Raw genomic sequence first — 6,000 nt, forward strand, 5'->3', positions numbered from 1 at the left:
TAATACAATGACTATTTATTTTATTTGTGGCATGTGGCTTTTTCTTTAGTCTTCAGTTTTTTGAATCATAAATATGGGGTATACCACTCAAAATCTGCCTAGCACTCTGCCCACACTCCAGAACTGAAGTTCTTATCCCGAAATTGCCTGGCAGGGTGGCTGCTGCTGACTCACAGCTGAGTCCCCTTCTGGAGACTGCCTCTGACCTCGCCCAAGGCCTCAACCCTTCTCTGGTGCCACCCACATCCACTACCTACCAATGAGGGTGTATACGTCCTCAGCCACTTTGCCACAATTTGCACAACTCTGCAGGGTTCTCCCAGCTCCAGTGCTCCATTCAACTAGAAAGAGCTGAGACTTGTGATCATACCACAGTACAACTCTTTCTTATCTTGCTAACCCCCTTCCATTACAGATGTTAATCTGGAGTGCTCTTCCCAATAAACTTCCTGCATTCTAATATCTGTCTCGAACTTTACTTCCCGGGGAACCTGATCTGTCGCAGTACTTCTCTCACAGGGATAGCTGTGAGGTTTAAATAAGGGAAAATCTTAATAAATGTTACCTGCTAATATCAGCATTATTAATAAGGATGTATTGAGCTGTACTTTCAGCCCAAATACTTTTATAGTTACAGTCAGATGCTCAATCTTAGTATCAGATTGGTGAGGTTTGAAATCTGATTCTATCACTTATTGGCCATGTCAAAACTTGCTTTACTTTCCTGTGTCTCCGTTTCTTCATTTGGAAATGAATAAAGGTAATTCCACATTACGAAGTTATTTTGTGGGTTCAATGAGACAACTACATGTAAAGGGCTTAGAACAGTGCCTGGATCACGGGAAATTCAATAAATGCTAACTGTTATTATAACTCCTATAATCATTATTCTCTACTTAGCCCCAATGATGTAACAAGATGTCTCTGCCAGAGAAGTCACTTCAGGACACCTAGAGTTTGAGACATCAACTCCAGAAACTACCCTAGATTCTTTCTTTTTTTTTTTTTTTTTTTTTTTTTTTGAGACAGAGTCTTGCTCTGTCACCCAGGCTGGAGTGCAGTGGTGCGATCTAGGCTTATTGCAAGCTCCGCCTCACAGGTTCATGCTATTCTCTTGCCTCAGCCTCCTGAGTAGCTAGGACTACAGGCGTCTGCCACCACGCCCAGTTTTTTTGTATTTTTAGTAGAGACAGGGTTTCACCAAGTTAGTCAGGATGGTCGCGATCTCCTGACCTCGTGATCTGCCCACCTCGGCCTCCCAAAGTGCTGGGATTACAGGTGTGAGCCACCATGCCTGGCAGATAGGTTATTTCTGATTCAAAATGAAATGCCACAAAGGCAGAACTAATTAAGCAAGAAAAAAAAAAAGTGAGAATTTGAGGGGAAAAAGGTAGTTATAAAGACCATCCTTATTCCACAAACTTTTATGTTTCTTGGTTTTTGTTGATTTTTGTAATATTACCTGCTAATTTTAAGCAGGTAATTTAATCTTGTTCTTTTTTCCAGATAATTTTGACTTCAATAAAATTAATGGTATGGTGGCTCAGGAAAGGTCAGTTTGAGTATTTTTCTTTTTCGTTTTTTTTTTTTTTTTTTTTTTTTTGAGACGGAGTCTCGCTCTGTCACCCAGGCTGGAGTGCAGTGGTGCGATCTCAGCTCTCTGTAACCTCCACCTCTCTGGTTCAGGTAATTCCCCTGCCTCAGCCTCCCAAGTAGCTGGAATTACAGATGCACACCATCATACCTGGCGAGTTTTTTTTTTTGTATTTTTAGTAGAGACAGGGTTTCACCATGTTGGCCAGACTGGTCTCGAACTCCTGACCTCAGGTAATCCGCCCACCTCGGCCTCCCAAAGTGATGAGATTACAGGCATGAGCTACCACGCCCTGCCAGTTTGAGTAGATTCTAAGTCCTGGGACAGAATAGTATGCTTGGAGGAAATAGGGGAAGAGAACTCAGGACCGCAAAACTTGCATCTAAAGTTGACTCTCTCAGGCATGTGTCTTTCATTAAAAACTTTGGTTTAGAAAATTTGTTTTACTTATTTTTAAATAAACTTTTTATTTTGGAATAATTTTTGGTTTACAGAAAAGTCACAAGTACAGAGTGCCCAAGTTCCCTTCACTCTGTTTTATTCTAGTGTTCATAACCACAGTACATTTGTCAAAAGTAAAAAATTAAGTTTTCCACAATACTAGAGACATTATTCATATTTCACCAGTTATTCCACTCTTGTCCTTTTTAGTTCCAAGATCCAATTAAGAATACAATATTGCACTTAGTCAATTGTCTTGTCTTCTTACTCTTTAGATTTGTATTAGCTTCTCAGTCTCTACTGGTTTTTCATGAGCTTTAAAGTTTTGAAGAATACTTTTTAGTTATTTTCTAGAATGTCCCTCCATTGGGGTTGAAACGATGGGTTTTTGGGAAGAAAATCAGAGAGAAGAGATGTCCCCCTCATTGCATCATATCAGGTGGCACATGACATCAATATGACATCCTGGTGATGTGAAATTTGTCACTTGATAAAGGTGATGTAGTTGTTCCCTATTTCTGCTGTAACAAATTACCACAAGTTGAATGGTTTAAAATGACACACATTTATTATCTGATAGTTCTATAGGTTAGAAGTACAACATGGCTATCACATGGCTAAAATCAAGGTGTCAGCACAGCTGTGTTCCCTTTTGTGGGCTCTGTTTCTTTGCCTTTCCTAGTTTCTAGAGGCTGCCTGCATTTCATTAGCTCATTTACCTCCATCTTCAAAGCCAGATTCAAAACTTCTTCAAATGTATCCCTAATTGATCTCTTCATCCACCTCCCTCTTCCTCTTTAAGAACCTTTGTGATTCTATTGGGCCCACCTGGCTAATCCAAGATAATCTCCCTATTTTAAGGTTATCTGATTAGCAACCTTAATTCTTCTTTGCCAAGTAACATAATATAATCACAGGTCTAGGGATTAGGACGTGAGCATCTTAGGGGAGAATTGGTCTGCCAACCACAGGTAGTGTCTGCAAGGTTTTTCTACAGTAAAGTAACTATTTTTCTCACACGTATTTTTGATTCTCAGTTTCCTTATCTGTGGAAAAGAGGTGATAATCATGTTTGCCTCATCCAGACTGCTTGGAGGTTTAAATGACTGTAGTGAAAGTATCTGGCATGTGGTCTCCCAAATGGCAGCTGAAGCTGAATCTAATGGCTATCACTCTCTTTCTATACCTTCTTCCTCCAAGGCAGGAATATGATTATTCTCAACTGCGAAATAAGTGTTCTTAATTTTGTATCACTTTTATTTGGGTACAAAATGTGTGATATCCTCATTGGAACCAGGGAGGAGAGCACATTTTTCAAACTGTATCTAAAATATAGTAAGCTCTTTACTAACAATTCTGATGTAATCAAGGGGCTATTTACTCGTTTGTAAATAATTTTTATTTATATGAATATTCATTTATCCTGCATAGGGAAACGGAAAAGGTAATATTAAATAAAGACTACTTATTAATGATGCACTTTGGGTAAAAACAAATATAGAATTCACCATGAAACAGGAAAGTCCTTATCTAATAATGAAATGCTTTCATTTTTATCTACGATTTTACAATGTACAAGTTATTTCCCTGAAAATATTCTAAGATTTCACTATTTGCTAGAGTGGAAGACAGAAAAATACAGTGCACTCATTAGTACTGCACTTAGAAGCAAAAACTGTTCACTTGTTCTTGGTTGGCAAAACTAATGGAGCTCCTTTACAATACTCAAACTGGACTTTAGTTTGTGGGCAGTGCGATACAATGATGAGTTGGTATTGGGGCTCAAGTGCCTATTCTTTCTATTCAATAACGTAAAGATAAACACTAAGTATTAAAAATAAACTTGAAAATTTTAAATATTAAAACACTAACTATGTATGTAAACTGTTAGACTTAAAGAAAGGACTGAATTTTCTTTTCAGATAAAGGAGGTGGGAAAGGAAAATGGATTTTTATTTGTCTTAATAAACACTCAGTGGCAAATGAGGTTTAGAACTTTGTAAAAAGGCTACATCTGTCCTGCTATGTATCTTTGTAACATTAGGAGTCCTGCTCCTTCAGGGAGGAACATGCCTAGGTAGGACCTACTTGATGGTGACAGTTGTTTAATAAATACTTGTTGATGAACTGAATAAGTACAGGTGCTAAGGCATTTTTTGATTTACGGGGTGCTGTCCAGCCATTTGTGGTTGCAGACACCACCCTTACCCTCCCTATTGAAAGTCTCAGGATGTTGTAGGAGGCAAAAGCCCAAGTTAGTGGATAGAGAAGGGAGTTACATTTCTGCTTTGTCACTTTCAGTTACATGAACTTGAACAAACCACCTTACTTCTCTGGGTCTGTTTTAATAATTCTTAATACAGCTGGACAAGATTAGTGATGTTCAAACCTTTATAACAATGTTTTTTCAGGCTGACCCTTTTTAGAAAATGGATTTTTTTTTTTTTTTTTCTGAAAATCCCTGTATTGAACACATGTGGTCCAGTAGAAGTAGAGCAGAATGCTGGCCTTTCTTTTCAGACAGACTTTGGATTTCTTCCTGAAAACCAGGGCATCCACAAAACAGTTTTAACACCACTGAAATGAAAAGCTTCTAACAGTACTTTCATCTCTAGAGTTGATCACCAGTCACCCAGGCCAGCAATTCTTACACATGGAATTGTGACTCTTTGCTGAATCAGTTGTATTACTAGTTGTGTTTATTGGCAAAAGAAAATCCAGTTGCTGAATCAACTTAATAATCTCAGTGGATTAATGCAATGGATCAGTTCTCTATTGCTGATTATTCAGCCACTCCAAGTTCAGTGACTTACCAGAGAAATTTGTTATTTTTCACGATTCAGCGGTCTGCTGGGCAGTTAATCTGGTCTGCAGTGGCATGGCTGATTTCTTTTCTTTCTTTCTTTTCTTTTCTTTTTCTTCTTTTTTTTTTTTGAGACCGAGTCTTGCTCTGTTGCCCAGGCTGGAGTGCAGTGGCGCGATCTCGGCTCACTGCAACCTCCGCCTCTCGGGTTCACACCATTCTCCTGCCTCAGCCTCCCGAGTAGCTGGAACTACAGGCGCTCCCTACCAAGCCCCGCTAATTTTTTGTATTTTTTTTTTTAAGTAGAAACGGGGTTTCACCGTGTTAGCCAGGATTGTCTCCATCTCCTGACCTCGTGATCCACCTGCCTCGGACTCCCAAAGTGCTAGGATTACAGGCGTGATCCACCGCGCCTGGCTGGCATGGCTGATTTCTGCAGCAAGCTGCGTGTCAAGGTCAAAATTAGAGTCACGCAGAAGAAGGACAAGTCCAGAGTTACCATTAAGAGCAGCATGGCTTCCGACTGGTAATCAATACTTTGCTGTAATGTAAGTATTACACCTAAAGGTTACTTCATACATAATGAACTGTAACCTAACTTGTTGTGTAAAGTAGTTGACTATAACCCTCTCTTGTAATGAGTAGCCGAGTCTCAGCCAATCACAACAGCCAAACTTCAGTCAACCACTCCCAAGAAGCCAGCTGTTCAAAGCAAGATCAAATAAGACAAATGCCCAGCTGTAACTAATAGAGCTGTTTCTGTACCATACTTCCGTTTTCTACACAACACTTTCCTTTCCCATCCGTAAATATTATCCAACCATGTGGCAGCCTTGGAGTTGCTCTGAACCTATTCTGGTTCTGAGGTCTGCCCCATTCTGGAATTGGTTTTTGATCAAATCAAAGTTAATTTGTCTAGAGTTTTTCATTTAACAGATGGCATCAGAAGTGGGATTCAAAGTAGAGCTTCGGGGGACCTCAGGAGCACTGACTGACCAAGCGAGACACCTTCCAGGGTCATCGTGTCCATTGGTCACTTGCAGCGACTGGGGATCATGGGTAAGTTATTTCTCCGATTCTGAAGTTTCATGGACCTGTGTTTTGAGCTGAGTTTGTTTAGGCAAATTTTTGATCTAAATTGAGTTCAGAAGTTGGCATAAAA

This window comes from Macaca fascicularis, chromosome 3 (genome assembly GCF_037993035.2).
Source record: "Macaca fascicularis isolate 582-1 chromosome 3, T2T-MFA8v1.1".
Lineage (NCBI taxonomy): Eukaryota > Metazoa > Chordata > Mammalia > Primates > Cercopithecidae > Macaca > Macaca fascicularis.